Source organism: Berghia stephanieae, chromosome 4 (genome assembly GCF_034508935.2).
Source record: "Berghia stephanieae isolate SIO BIC M18660-M18661 chromosome 4, UCSD_Bste_1.3, whole genome shotgun sequence".
Taxonomy (NCBI): Eukaryota; Metazoa; Mollusca; class Gastropoda; order Nudibranchia; family Aeolidiidae; genus Berghia; species Berghia stephanieae.
In genome coordinates this window covers 70,249,611-70,262,110 of record NC_088363.1, presented here as the reverse complement: position 1 = coordinate 70,262,110, position 12,500 = coordinate 70,249,611, and the positions used below count along the sequence as shown (strand labels likewise).

The window sequence follows — 12,500 nt, the reverse complement described above, 5'->3', positions numbered from 1 at the left end:
CTAGGGCACAATAATCGGTCCTTTGATGTTAGGAATCGCTATCTGGCCGTCATATTGCCAGATACATTGCGGACATCCACATACGTCAAACCGGACCAATTTTGGTTGTTGACTCCTTAAAAGATTCCTTTGTGATTTATGTTAAATACAGTAGTATCATAATTAAAATATATGAGTGCCTGTTCGTAATAGCCTTTATTTCCCCGCAAATGTTGTGTGTTCTTTACTAGTATCGATAAATAAAGATGAACTTTCCTTTATCCACACGAATAGGGAATTTTTCTTTTGGGTATATTTGGTGAAAAGACCGAGATAACCAAGGCAGTGCAACGCTGAAAAGGGGCTATTTTCATGCTCAAAGAGAACAAACAAGATGCTAACAGCGAGGCTTGAACCTGATTTCGCGAATCATAAAAGCAAGATTTTATGCACTGAATTGATTTTGTTGTAATAATAATACATCTTCACAAGCTGGGATGCAAAGTATAATTAAATTTTGAAAGCCATAATTTGGCCGTCAAGAAATTTATATAATAAGGACGCGGATAATTCAGTAGTAGAGATCTCGCTTCACGATCAAGGGAAAGGTATTATTTATTAGTTTTATTTATTGAAGTTATTGATCATTTCGATGTTTAAATCGCAATAGGAAGTAGGAAGAAAAGTTTTATCCGCATAGAAACAATTTTCATAACTTATCTATTTTATCTTTTTGGTCGAAAAGTATCAAACAAAAATGAATATAATGATTTTAAAAATAAAAAAAGACAGACATGCTTAACACTAAATGTTTCAAGTTAAAAACTGTTACTACGCTTTGTATGAAAAGGAAAAATATTTCTTCTGTTATGAGTGCCTGTTTAGTTATTTATTTATTTACTGATTTAATCGCCCAGTTACCTATTTGTTGGTGTGTGTGTGTGTGTGTGTGGGTGTGTGTGTGTGTGTGTGTGGTTTTCTATATATTTCTTTCAGGAAAAGAAAAAAAAGGATCACTTGCTGAATTTGCTTATTGTTGCTGCCAAAATATCAGAGCATCAAGACAGGAAGTAACATGTCGACATGAGCGAAATGCACTGACGGGATTCTAAGTTAAATTGACTAGAAATTCGAAATTTAGAATTTGCACTCTGAGATACTATGTTCATTCTCTTTTACCAGTTAATTGCCACCGTCTGGAGATACACGTATTAAAAAGTTTGTAGAGAAAACTCGTCCGTGATATATTGATCGATTTAAATAACCTTCAACTTGACAAAACTCTCAAACCTGTTACCTCAAATGACCTCATCTTGGCAAAAACTCTCTAACCCGGGATCTCGCAAGGTCCCAGGATTGAGCATTTTTGCCAAGATTAGGGTCATCTAAACCGATCGATATTTGAAGGACGGGTTTTCCAGCCCAAAGGGGCAACGTAGCCCAGCGGTACGGTCTTTGCTTCCTACCCGAAAGGTACCGAGTTCAATCACCCGCCGCTGCGTTGTGTGGCCTTGAGCAAGTCACCTCGCCCTAGCTCACTTTGCGGCGCTGTTCTGCGGATGACGCCTGGGTTATTCCAGTCTTCCCTTGGAATAGACCCTAAAGACAAATTTCCCCTTGGGGATGAATAAAGGGAATTTTATTTATTTTATTTATTTATTATTTAAAATTCGTATTTATCCCGAGAACGACGGTTAACTGGTTAATGGAACATATTAATTAACTTAATTCAGGTATCATAATATTGACTGGAAATTCACTTTTTAGCATCCTGGACGTGGTACCGTTTTGTGACGGTGGGACATAGTTTGCCACACTGCACATGAACCACAAATAAAAGAAGATGCATCAATACGAGTGGTGAGCCTTGCCAAAATTGACAACAAAATCTCTAGAGAGAGAAAATGTTAAATAACTTTGACAGATTGCCAAAAGCGCTTGAGTGAGAAAAAGCTAGGTCCATTATTTTTTATGTCTAGATCTGCTGGAACTCAATGTGTACCTCGGTCTGAACAATTCGTATCGATCTTTTTTTAATTGCAGCAGTTTGTATAAGTCGGTAAATAAGTGAAGACCAACATGGACGAATACACAAAAGGTCAAAATTGTTATTAGTGATAACTTGATTTAGGTAAAATATCGAGCGATTCTGCCATCCTCCATCTTTATCAAGATAAGATTAACTTTACCCATTTATGGAAATTTACAATGGTTGTAACCGTTACCACAATGACAGAGAATTAAAAACAATACATCTATAATATATCTATCTATCTATCTATCTATCTATCTATCTATCTATCTATCTATATATCTATCTATCTATCTATCTATCTATCTATCTATCCATTTATTTATTTATCTATCTATCTATCTATCTATCTATCTATCTATCTATCTATATTTATACCTATCTATTCATCCATCAATCCATCTATCAAGCTGAGAGGGACGTGCATAAAGGAAACTGAATCGTGTAATAACTCAAAATATTAAATATTTACATTCTCTTAAATATCACTTTTTTGTTGAGAGTAACACTCCAGCCACTTTTCAATGAACTTTCCATGTATACTAATGCATTTTTGCCCATTTCGGGTTTTCTCTTCTATCCCTACATGATGCCACATTGCTCTATCCTTTTTACTTTCTCTTTCTATCCAATCGATGCTACAGTTATGCTATCTACTTCTCAGCCCTTGTATCAGCCGGTGTCAGACTTGGTTTTATTGTAGCAATTTTAGCACTGCCTATAGTCGGTTTCGATCGGATAAACCCACAACAACAAATGCAAACATAGACAGGCAATCCAATTAGTAGCTACATATGCAAATGCTGTTGACCAGCGCTCGATTCACTCACCGCCGGCCACTATAGCGTCACTTCCGGTCAGTGAAATTGTGATAATCATGGTTGCAACAGTTAGTACTAAGTGAATCTTCCTCTCACTTCCCGTACACCGACTGGTATTGTTCACAAAACGTGGTCATCTCATACAATTTCATGACATGATAATACAGTAACATATTCATTCTATTTGTGAGCAGTAAATGAGGACAGACTTAAAATTAACAAATACGGCAAATAACGGAAGAAAAATATTTAGATTTAGTTTGACCATCTTTCACCCTCTTCCGTGTGATAACCACATTCAAATCATGAATATGTTGACCATAGATACGTATTTTTTGAGTTGGAAGTTTCTTACAAAATAGTCGATTTGAGGTCTATTGTTTTTTTAATCAATTTATCCAGGGTTATCTTTCTCACCCGATACAGCCCCTGGTTAAAAAGATAGTAGTATTATTATTAAAATTATTATCATTATTATTATTGTTAATATTAGTGTTATTATTATTATTATTATTATTATTATTATTATTATTATTATTATTATTATTATAATAATAATATAATAATAATAATAATAATAATAATATAATAATAATATTATTGTTATTATATTATTATATTATTATATTATTATTATTATTATTATTATTATTATTATTATTATTATTATTATCATTATTATTATTATTATTATTACCATAATTAATATTGTATCTAGATTTTTTCTCAAAGCAACCAATTCTTTTATTTTCTGCTCTAGGATGGAGACACACCTTTAAAAAGTCCGGGAACATAATAAGTATTAAAAAAACTCCAAGTATTGGAATCGAAACGTTGATCGTTCGACACAAATACGGTGACATACAATTTGGGGGGTTGGGAACATGGCGACCCAAAATAAAAAGGAAAGTTAAGTCAAATTTTGAAAAAGAACTACATTCTAACTTTCGTACTCTGACATACATACATACACACACACACACACACACATACACACACACACATATATATATATATATATATATATATATATATATATATATATATATATATATATATATCTGTATCTGTATGGTTGGCGCTGAAGAAACCAATGGTCTGGTTGTATTTCAGCGGCGTCCTCATTGGGCGCGGGCCCATATCAGTCGGGCCTTGAAATCGTTTAGATGTGGTGCCATGATGACCAGTTCATCCAGCCCATTCCACTCCGAGATAGTTCTAATGAAAAAAGAATTTCTGTAGTTTTGTGTTCTTGTCTGTGGGATTTTGAAGCAGTTGGAATTGTTTGAGGCGTATCTCTCAATGGGGTTTTCGGTTATGTGGTTGGCAAAAGTGAGTGCGCGGATTTTTCTTTTGTTTGGTCGTGGCGTGAAAAAGAGTCTGCCTTTATTGATGGTATTTGATCTGTTATAATCTAGAACATGAATGACAGACGGGTTTCTTTTTTCTTGTTGGAGGTTGATGAGGTTTCTTTCTTCTAACATTTTTGTCATGCATCCTGGGGTTCTGCTCTTATAGTTCCAGTTATGAACCGGGCGCCTTGTCTCTGGACTCTCTCAAGTTTTTGAATATCCTCTTTCAGGTAGGGGTCCCAAGCAACTGCTCCGTATTCCAATTGTGATCTCACAAGTGCATAAATACACACACAAACACACAAACGAATAAGAACACAAACACACGTTTTTCATTTGGCCATAAAACTCCAACACCAAATGTAGATCGATTAATAAAACCCTCGACTTGTCAAAAAGTCACACAGCACGTCATTTTAACTGATCAATCATTCAAGTTAAAGGGAAAAATAAATAATAAAATAAAAAATAAAAAATAAAAAAGACAACAAAAAGATGGGTTTTGTCAGAGAATTGTGGCTTATTGTTAAGTTCTCTCTCCTTTAAAAATAAAAAACAAAAAACAAAAAAATCAAGCTCAATCCTGTAGTTCAAGCTCTTTTTTTTTCTTTTTTTTTTTGTTCAATAATTCATTCAGGAATGAAAATTATACATGTAATTACCTTAATTTCTTTCATATCCTCTAATGGCGTGTCTTAGGACAATTACCTTGATTTGTGACATTGTCATTAAATTTAATTATCAACAAAATTACCCTAAGCATTTTATCCATCTCTTTCTGACGCATATAATTGACATGTGAGAATAACAGGCCTCCTTGCTTATCATCCCATCCTGAGATCACAGAATATTAACTGTATAAGGAAAGAGTGTTAATCCTAACATGGCATGGCATGGCAGACTTTTGCAATTAGACATCCGGTGACATTTTCTGTTATTTCAGGTGTAAAACACACACCTAAAACATCTACTCGTCACGTATCTGGGATAACCACCTTAAATGTCGAACAGTCGATTTCGCTCGCCTCCCGTTTAAAGAGCACATACCAAAAATAGTCTGACCCAATGAAATATAGAATGGCATTGAAATTCCTTTTTGCATCCTTTATCTAAAGAAATTGTGAATAATGTTCCAACATGTGGAGGGCCGATTATTCTAACAGGTATATTCAGCTTGTCGGCATGGATTCAAGATATCTAAGGAAAGATCTGCAAAACTGAGGTCCCCCTTCTTAAAAAAAATAAACACTTGAACGGGATATCCAAAGCGCGTTACAAGGCGTCATCAGCCAACAGCAATACTTAAAATATTATAAGACGTGACATGACGCGTGTATGTGTTATAATCTTTTTTTCGACAGAGACAACGCTTATATAATGACCAGTTACACATTTTATACCTTGGCACGGTGAGCGAATGAATATGGAGTTCCTTTTCCAGAATGGGTTTCGAACCCGAAGCCTACCGGTCCGAGTATGAGTTTCATACCCAATTCACAAACCGCTCAAATTTTACGAAGTATGGGATTAATTAAGTTTTAAATCTTACAGGGTGTCATTTTGCTCAGTTGGGTTGATATTATTTTATGTTCTTTTGTTGAATGTCAGTAAAATGAAATACATTTAAAAATTGCATTTATATATATAGCTTATTGACAATAAGGAGGTGGAATGTACCAATGACTTTCTCCCCACAGTAAATAGTGTAAAAGGTATCTCTCTGTGTCAACGAGATTACTTTTCTCCCCTCTGTCCACCCAATAGTGATTGGTCAATTTAGTAGGCTAAACGTCCATTTTCCCATAAACCCTCAACACCTTGGTTGAATTTCCACGCAAAATAATATTATATGAAACTCACCACGAATAATGAGTTCTGCTTGTATTCAGTTTAGTAAATCAAACAGGATAACAAATAATTGCTACAATCCGTTTAAACTTCTCCAAATGCCTCACCACTCTGAATAGCTACGTTTTACTTTTAATTGTCCAATTTGTGACATGATTGCTAAGTTTAATTAACAATATAATTATTCTAACAATCGTACCCGTTGTCTTTCTAACGCACGTATCATATTTATGTGAGAATAATAGTTTTCCTTGCTCATCATTTTATCGTGAGACCATAGACTATTGGCTTTATTAGGAAAAGTGTTAATCTTAACAATTCTAGGATACAGCAGACTTTTGTAATTAGACATCCAGTGATATATTTCTATTATTTCTGTTGTAAAACACACAAAAATTAATCTTTTCTTGACATGCGTCTTGGGTTATATTAATGTCAGACGGAAAAGCTCTGTAGATTTTAAGGAATTTTCTTCTTCCTTACAAATTATGGGACAATAAAGCCGTGGGAAAATGCCATTTCTGTAACATTTTGACACATACACACAAACACACACATGCACACAAAACACACACACACACAGAAAAAAACAATACTAGGTTATTTTTAGAATCAATTTGGTTTTCATTTATTAATCTGAGTCGGATAATGGAAAACAACATACAAACTGAATATAAGATAAATACAATTGCACTTATTATTCGACAGAGAAAGATCCACTTGTGTAATCCCTTTTACATCTGTGTATAATGAGAAAATGTGAGTAAAGAGCCTTTTCCAAAGACTTAATTTGCGTTGCTAAAGCATGACTAGAAACCATCAGCTTACGTGGGTAAAGCAATCATTGTAAGATCGCAAGGTCACAAAATTACTATGAAGTCCTATATGCTGGGGGAAATACTGGAATAATTTTGAAACGATTTGTGTAATTGTGCATCTATCATTCATTTATTTATTCATGTATGCTTTCTTTAATTACTACTCTCTAAATCCAGTTTTCACAAAACCTTACCTACCAGTCTGATTCCACTGAGTTAAATTACCCATGGCTGAGGGGTATACAAAAAAGGCTAGCGGTCAATGTCCTTCTTTTGAAAATTGAATCAACACAAAACAATAAGTATAAACTACGACAGTTTGACCGTGACTGATGAACTGAACGAAGTCAATCATTCATTAGGTGGAGACAAATTGCCCGGATGGCGATTCGTGTTCATCTATGATTAATATATGATCAATGACCAATTGTATATTACAAGTGGACAGATGGACGGACTCTTACAAAATACTTTATTTACATTTTGATCAGTAAACGTTTACATCAAATTAATAGCGATCGATTAAAATGACCACCCACTTGTCAAATAGCCCCATCCATTACACCTCAAAAAGGGTTCACGTTTTATACTTTTTGACATGTCTTTCATCCAAAGTATATACATCTGTCGCGGAAAAGACGGAAGATCCACGAATCAGGACAACGGCTTGAAACGCGAGAGGTGGAAAGGCATCGTTTTATGCCCGGGGCGCACTAGAGACTGAAATGATTAGCGGCCATAACCGTCTGGAAGGCAATGGCAAACCACCGACGTATTCCTTTGTCACAAAACCTGCACATGAAGATGACAAATAAAACAATAAAAGAACCCGCCCAAGCTAGCATCCCCCCCCCCCCCTGACCGAGCTGCCTGGGTCAAATTCCATGGGGAAGGAAGTTTCCAGACATGAAGGACATCAGGAGATGACGAAATCAGCCTAAACCTGCAAAGGAGGTTGACTTTTGAGGCAGGTGAACCAAACTTCTGTTGAGGCTTCCTTTGGAACGGATGGAAAATCAGAAAAGGGAAAAGTAGAGAGTGGAGAAAGAAAACTAAAAACGAAAACAAAAGAAAAAGCGCACCATCACAATGGGCACATGGAATATCCGAACATTACTAGAAGAAGGAAAACTCCATTTGTTTACGAAAGAACTCGAACATCAAGGCATCAATATCACATGACTATGTGGATGCCGATGGCAGGGCAGTGGACATTTCAACAACGAAGAACACCTTGTCACATACAGCGAGGAAAACAAGGGGCAGGCGGGAGTTGCTATAACCCTTGACTGTCAAGCTAAAAACAGTCTGATAAGCCACAACCCTATATCTGAAAGAATACTTGTTATGCCCCTGGATACGAAACCAGTGACAACTACTATCATACAGGACTATGCTCCGACGTCAACACATAACGAGAAAGAAATTGAAATTTTATATGACCAGTTACAATCAGTTAAGGAAGAAGTAAAACCTCGAGATGCCCTCATTATCATGGGTGACTTTAACGCAAAAGGTGAGAGTGCCAACAAGGACAGAGGATTGGGCCCACACGGTCTAGGACGATAAATGACTCAGGGGAACACCTTTTCACTTTCACACAAACCAAAAATCTTATGATTCTCAACACCTGGTTCAACCGTCACGCTAGAAGGAAATATATCTGGACCTCACCGGATGGACTCATAAAGAACCATAAAGACTACATACAAACCAGTAAATGGTGATTTATAAGTTTTTCTGATTGCTCAACAAAACCAGGTGTAGACTGTGGCATTTAAGATTAAATGTTTTAGACAGAGAAAGGCAGAAGCGCAGATGATCCGATTTGACACAGATAAACTAAAAGATCCAGAAACAAAAGCCAGATTTGTTGCCGAAATAGAAAACCTATTTGAGACCCTCTGTGACATCCAAGACGAAAAAACACCACAAGATCTGTGGATAGATATGAGGAATATATGTCATGAAACAGCAGACTCTATCCATGGATAAGCGAAGAAACTATCAATCTGATGAACAGAAAAAGAGAGGCCAGAATTAAAGGACAAATGGAAGAACACAAAAAAACTGAAAGGACATGTCAAAAAGTAATTCAAAGAAGATAAACAAGCCTGGTTAAAAGGGAATCATCATCATCATTGCCTTTTTCACCCTGGGTCAGGGTATAGGCCACAGACAAACAGTTTCCATCCTTCTCTGTCCTGAGCTATCTTTTTAATCTCATTCCAGGTCTTACCACTTCTCTGTATATCAGCTTCTTTAATTCTTCTCCATGTTCCTCGTGGCCTTCCCATTGATCTTCTGCCCTGGGGGTTCCAGTCCAATACTTTCTTTGTTATAGTGGAATCATTCTTTCTAAGCGTGTGTCCATATGCAGCCTGTATCTTCTCATCTCAGTCACAACTTGAGAGCTTTTTCCTGCTTCATACATGGTGCGAACGTTCCACGACGCAATTCGAAGCTGCTTGTTTGGCGAAGACGTCATCGGGTCAGCAGAGTCCTTTCGGCTTTGTCTGTTATCCTTCATAAATTCTGTCATTCCAGAAACTCTTCGGTCGCCCAAGCTAAAAAAAGGATTTGGTTTGTCTGTCTGCGTTTCTGTAACGGTTTGAGTTTAACGGAAAGGGGTGTTAACCCTTTGCCAACCCCCAACCTGGAGGACCAGGTGACTCAAAGATGGGGGAATCACACACCATTAGTCGCCTTTTACGACACGCTGGCTTGGCGTTGGGCTATTCTTGACCCTCTCAGTTGAGGGACCCCGGACACCACACGGGGTTAAAAGGGAATGGCATGACATAAATCTATTTGGCCGTTGCAATATGTCAAATGAAATATATGATAAAATGAATACAATGAAACAAAAGCAGTTTAAGCCTAACCAGTTGGCAATAAAAGACTCTCAATGACATACCCTAACAAATCCTGAACAAATCATTGTGCGATGGAATTAGTTCGGAGAACAACTTTTCAAATCACAACAGGCGAAGGGCATACATTTTCAAAACAACAGGATACACAAAATAGAAAAGGCTTTATCAAGACTAAAGAATGGTAAATATCCGGGACTGGCTGGCATCCCAGCAGAACTTATAAAAGCGAATGGAGAACATGCGGTGAAGGTCCTACACTCACTCTGTTGAAAGATCGGGGAGACATGTCAATGGCCAGAGGAATCGAAACAAAAAGAAATTAGTCATGCTAGTAAAATCATGCTCAATGAAATCCTAAAAGATTAAAAGTTAAAATAGAAACAAAACTAGCAGAGGAACTGGCCGGTTTCAGACCAGGAAGAGGTACTGGAGACATACTCCGCGCACTTCAGGTCATCATCGAAAAACTAAATGAAATTCACAGAGGCATACATCATTTTCATGAACTACAGCAAAGCGTTTGACAGTGTTGAACATGAACAACTTTTTCAGACCCTGCACGACATGGGTTTCCCATCACACCTTGTTGCCCTCATACAATTCTTATACACAATGAGTAACTTAGAATTCGCTGGAACAACAACCACACCGAATGCTTCACAATCAGAGCCTGTGTAAGCTGCAGTGATCTATTTCAAATCCCTCCTAAATTTCTCAGGATTTTGAATAACGCAATACATATTTTCTCACAGCGTCGCCCCATACTTCTATGATCTTATTACCCCTACATAATTTGCAATTACGAGGACGCCCAAGTATGAGGATAAAGAGGGATAACTATCTAACTTCTATTTGTCTCAACCTGCTTGCCACTTCTCCTGCATAGACGCGGCATAAGCCAAGGTTACACTCTGTCATCACACCTATTCAGCACATACAAATAATGAGAGAAGCAGCTGCTGAAAATTTTGGAATTAAAATAGGAGGTCAAAAAATATGAAATCTCAGATATGCAGATGAAACTGCAATCCTTACTAACAACCACTCAGAGGCAACAGCGTTCATTAATTATCTAAAAACAACGCAAGTGAGCTTAAAGGCCTTAAATTAGATGCCAAAAAAAGACAAAATACATGCAAATCAGAGAAGTTAAAGGTCTAGCCATACTCATTAAAAATGAAGAGATTGAAGGTGTCTCATTTTAGATATTTGGGATTCACTAAAACGCAAAATGGCGACTGCTCGATCGATATAAATATCCTAATTGCAATGGCAAAAAAAAAAAGAATGACCTCTCTAAACAATATCTGGAAAGATGAATCCATTGGGCAAAATTTGAAAATAAAATTAGTAAAAGTATTGGTGTGGACAGTGATGACCTCCGCCGCAGAAGGATGTATCCTCAAGAACAAATACATGAAAAGTATAAACTCTGCTGAAATGTGGTTTTACAGAAAGATGATGAGGATAAGCTGGAGGGAAAGAAAAACAAATAACAGCATACTGGGAGAGCTGGAAGTCATGCCAGAACTACTAAATGTCGTCAAAAAGAGAAAACTCGGTCACATATATCGAAACTCATGTACTTTAATGAAGATGTGGTACAGGGAAACATAGAGGGCAATCGGAGAAGAAGAGGAAGACCTAGGCCTAGTTATATAAAAATATCCTAGAATGGACAAATATGAATGGAAGAGAGTTGTACGATTCCGTCAACAAACGGGAGGAATGGGCAGACATTTGTCATCGCAGAGTGCGGGCAGCCAATGTCAATGAGCACGACGCTGGATAGTAAGTAAGTAAATAAGAGGGTCACGTTAATCGATCAATATTTGAATTAAAAGATTTCTGACCGAATTGAGAAAAATAGAATGCACTCTACATTATGTATTGCTGTCAATTGTTCAACACAAAATCGGAGGAATGTTGAGATAGAAATATAGAGAGAGGGGAGGGATAGGGAGATATTTAAAAAATGGATAATTGACAGAAAGGAGGCAGAAAAAGGGAAATACAGACTAATAGATAGATAGATAGATAGATAGATAGATAGATAGATAGATAGATAGATAGATAGATAGATAGATAGATAGATAGATTGATTGATTGCTTGATAACTGGAAATCAGATGGTCTCCGATCAGTCATTCCGACAGGCTGATTCTTTATGATAATTTTCTTTTGTATTTTTCTTTCTGCATTGTCTGCCACTGTTTCATGCTTTCCCACACCCCTGCTCCTTCATTTGCCACTGTATGACCAGTAAAGAACTAATACCTGGCCTTACACGACGACAATCTAGACCAAACCTCATGGATTTATTTGGAGATATAATAAGGAAAACAGATATTAAGTTTTGTAGGTATAGGGCTTAACCGCTAATTTGTAGGCGAACTTGATTCGCAATTCCGTGATTGATTCCATTTATTTACTATCTGGAAAACGTTCATTTTAGTCATGGAACGTTCTGATGTGACTTTTATCTACCAAAGCAACGAATACTGATACAATGTGCCACCCTGTTTATTGCATTAGACCGTTTGAACTTGTTTTAATTTCTGGTCTCTGTGATGAAACACGATAGCTCGATGTGAGTTCGAGGGGAAAGTGGTAGTAAAATATGGAGGTATGGAGGAGGTATAAAAAGGACGGGTGTTGGAACGAGGAGAGAGAGAGAGAGAGAGAGAGAGAGAGAGAGAGAGAGAGAGAGAGAGAGAGAGGAAAAAAGAGGAGTATTTGAAGGAGGAGGAAGAGAAGAAGAAGAAGGAAACGTGA

The 12,500-nt window shown here is 36.9% G+C and overlaps 1 protein-coding gene across 2 annotated transcripts in view; it reads right to left on the bottom strand.

Annotated features, from left to right (window-relative positions):
• LOC144971138 (carbonic anhydrase-related protein 10-like) overlaps positions 1–12,500 on the bottom strand; it is a 136,465-nt gene that overhangs the window by 27,875 nt on the left and 96,090 nt on the right. The gene's annotated exons all lie outside the window — the stretch shown is intronic.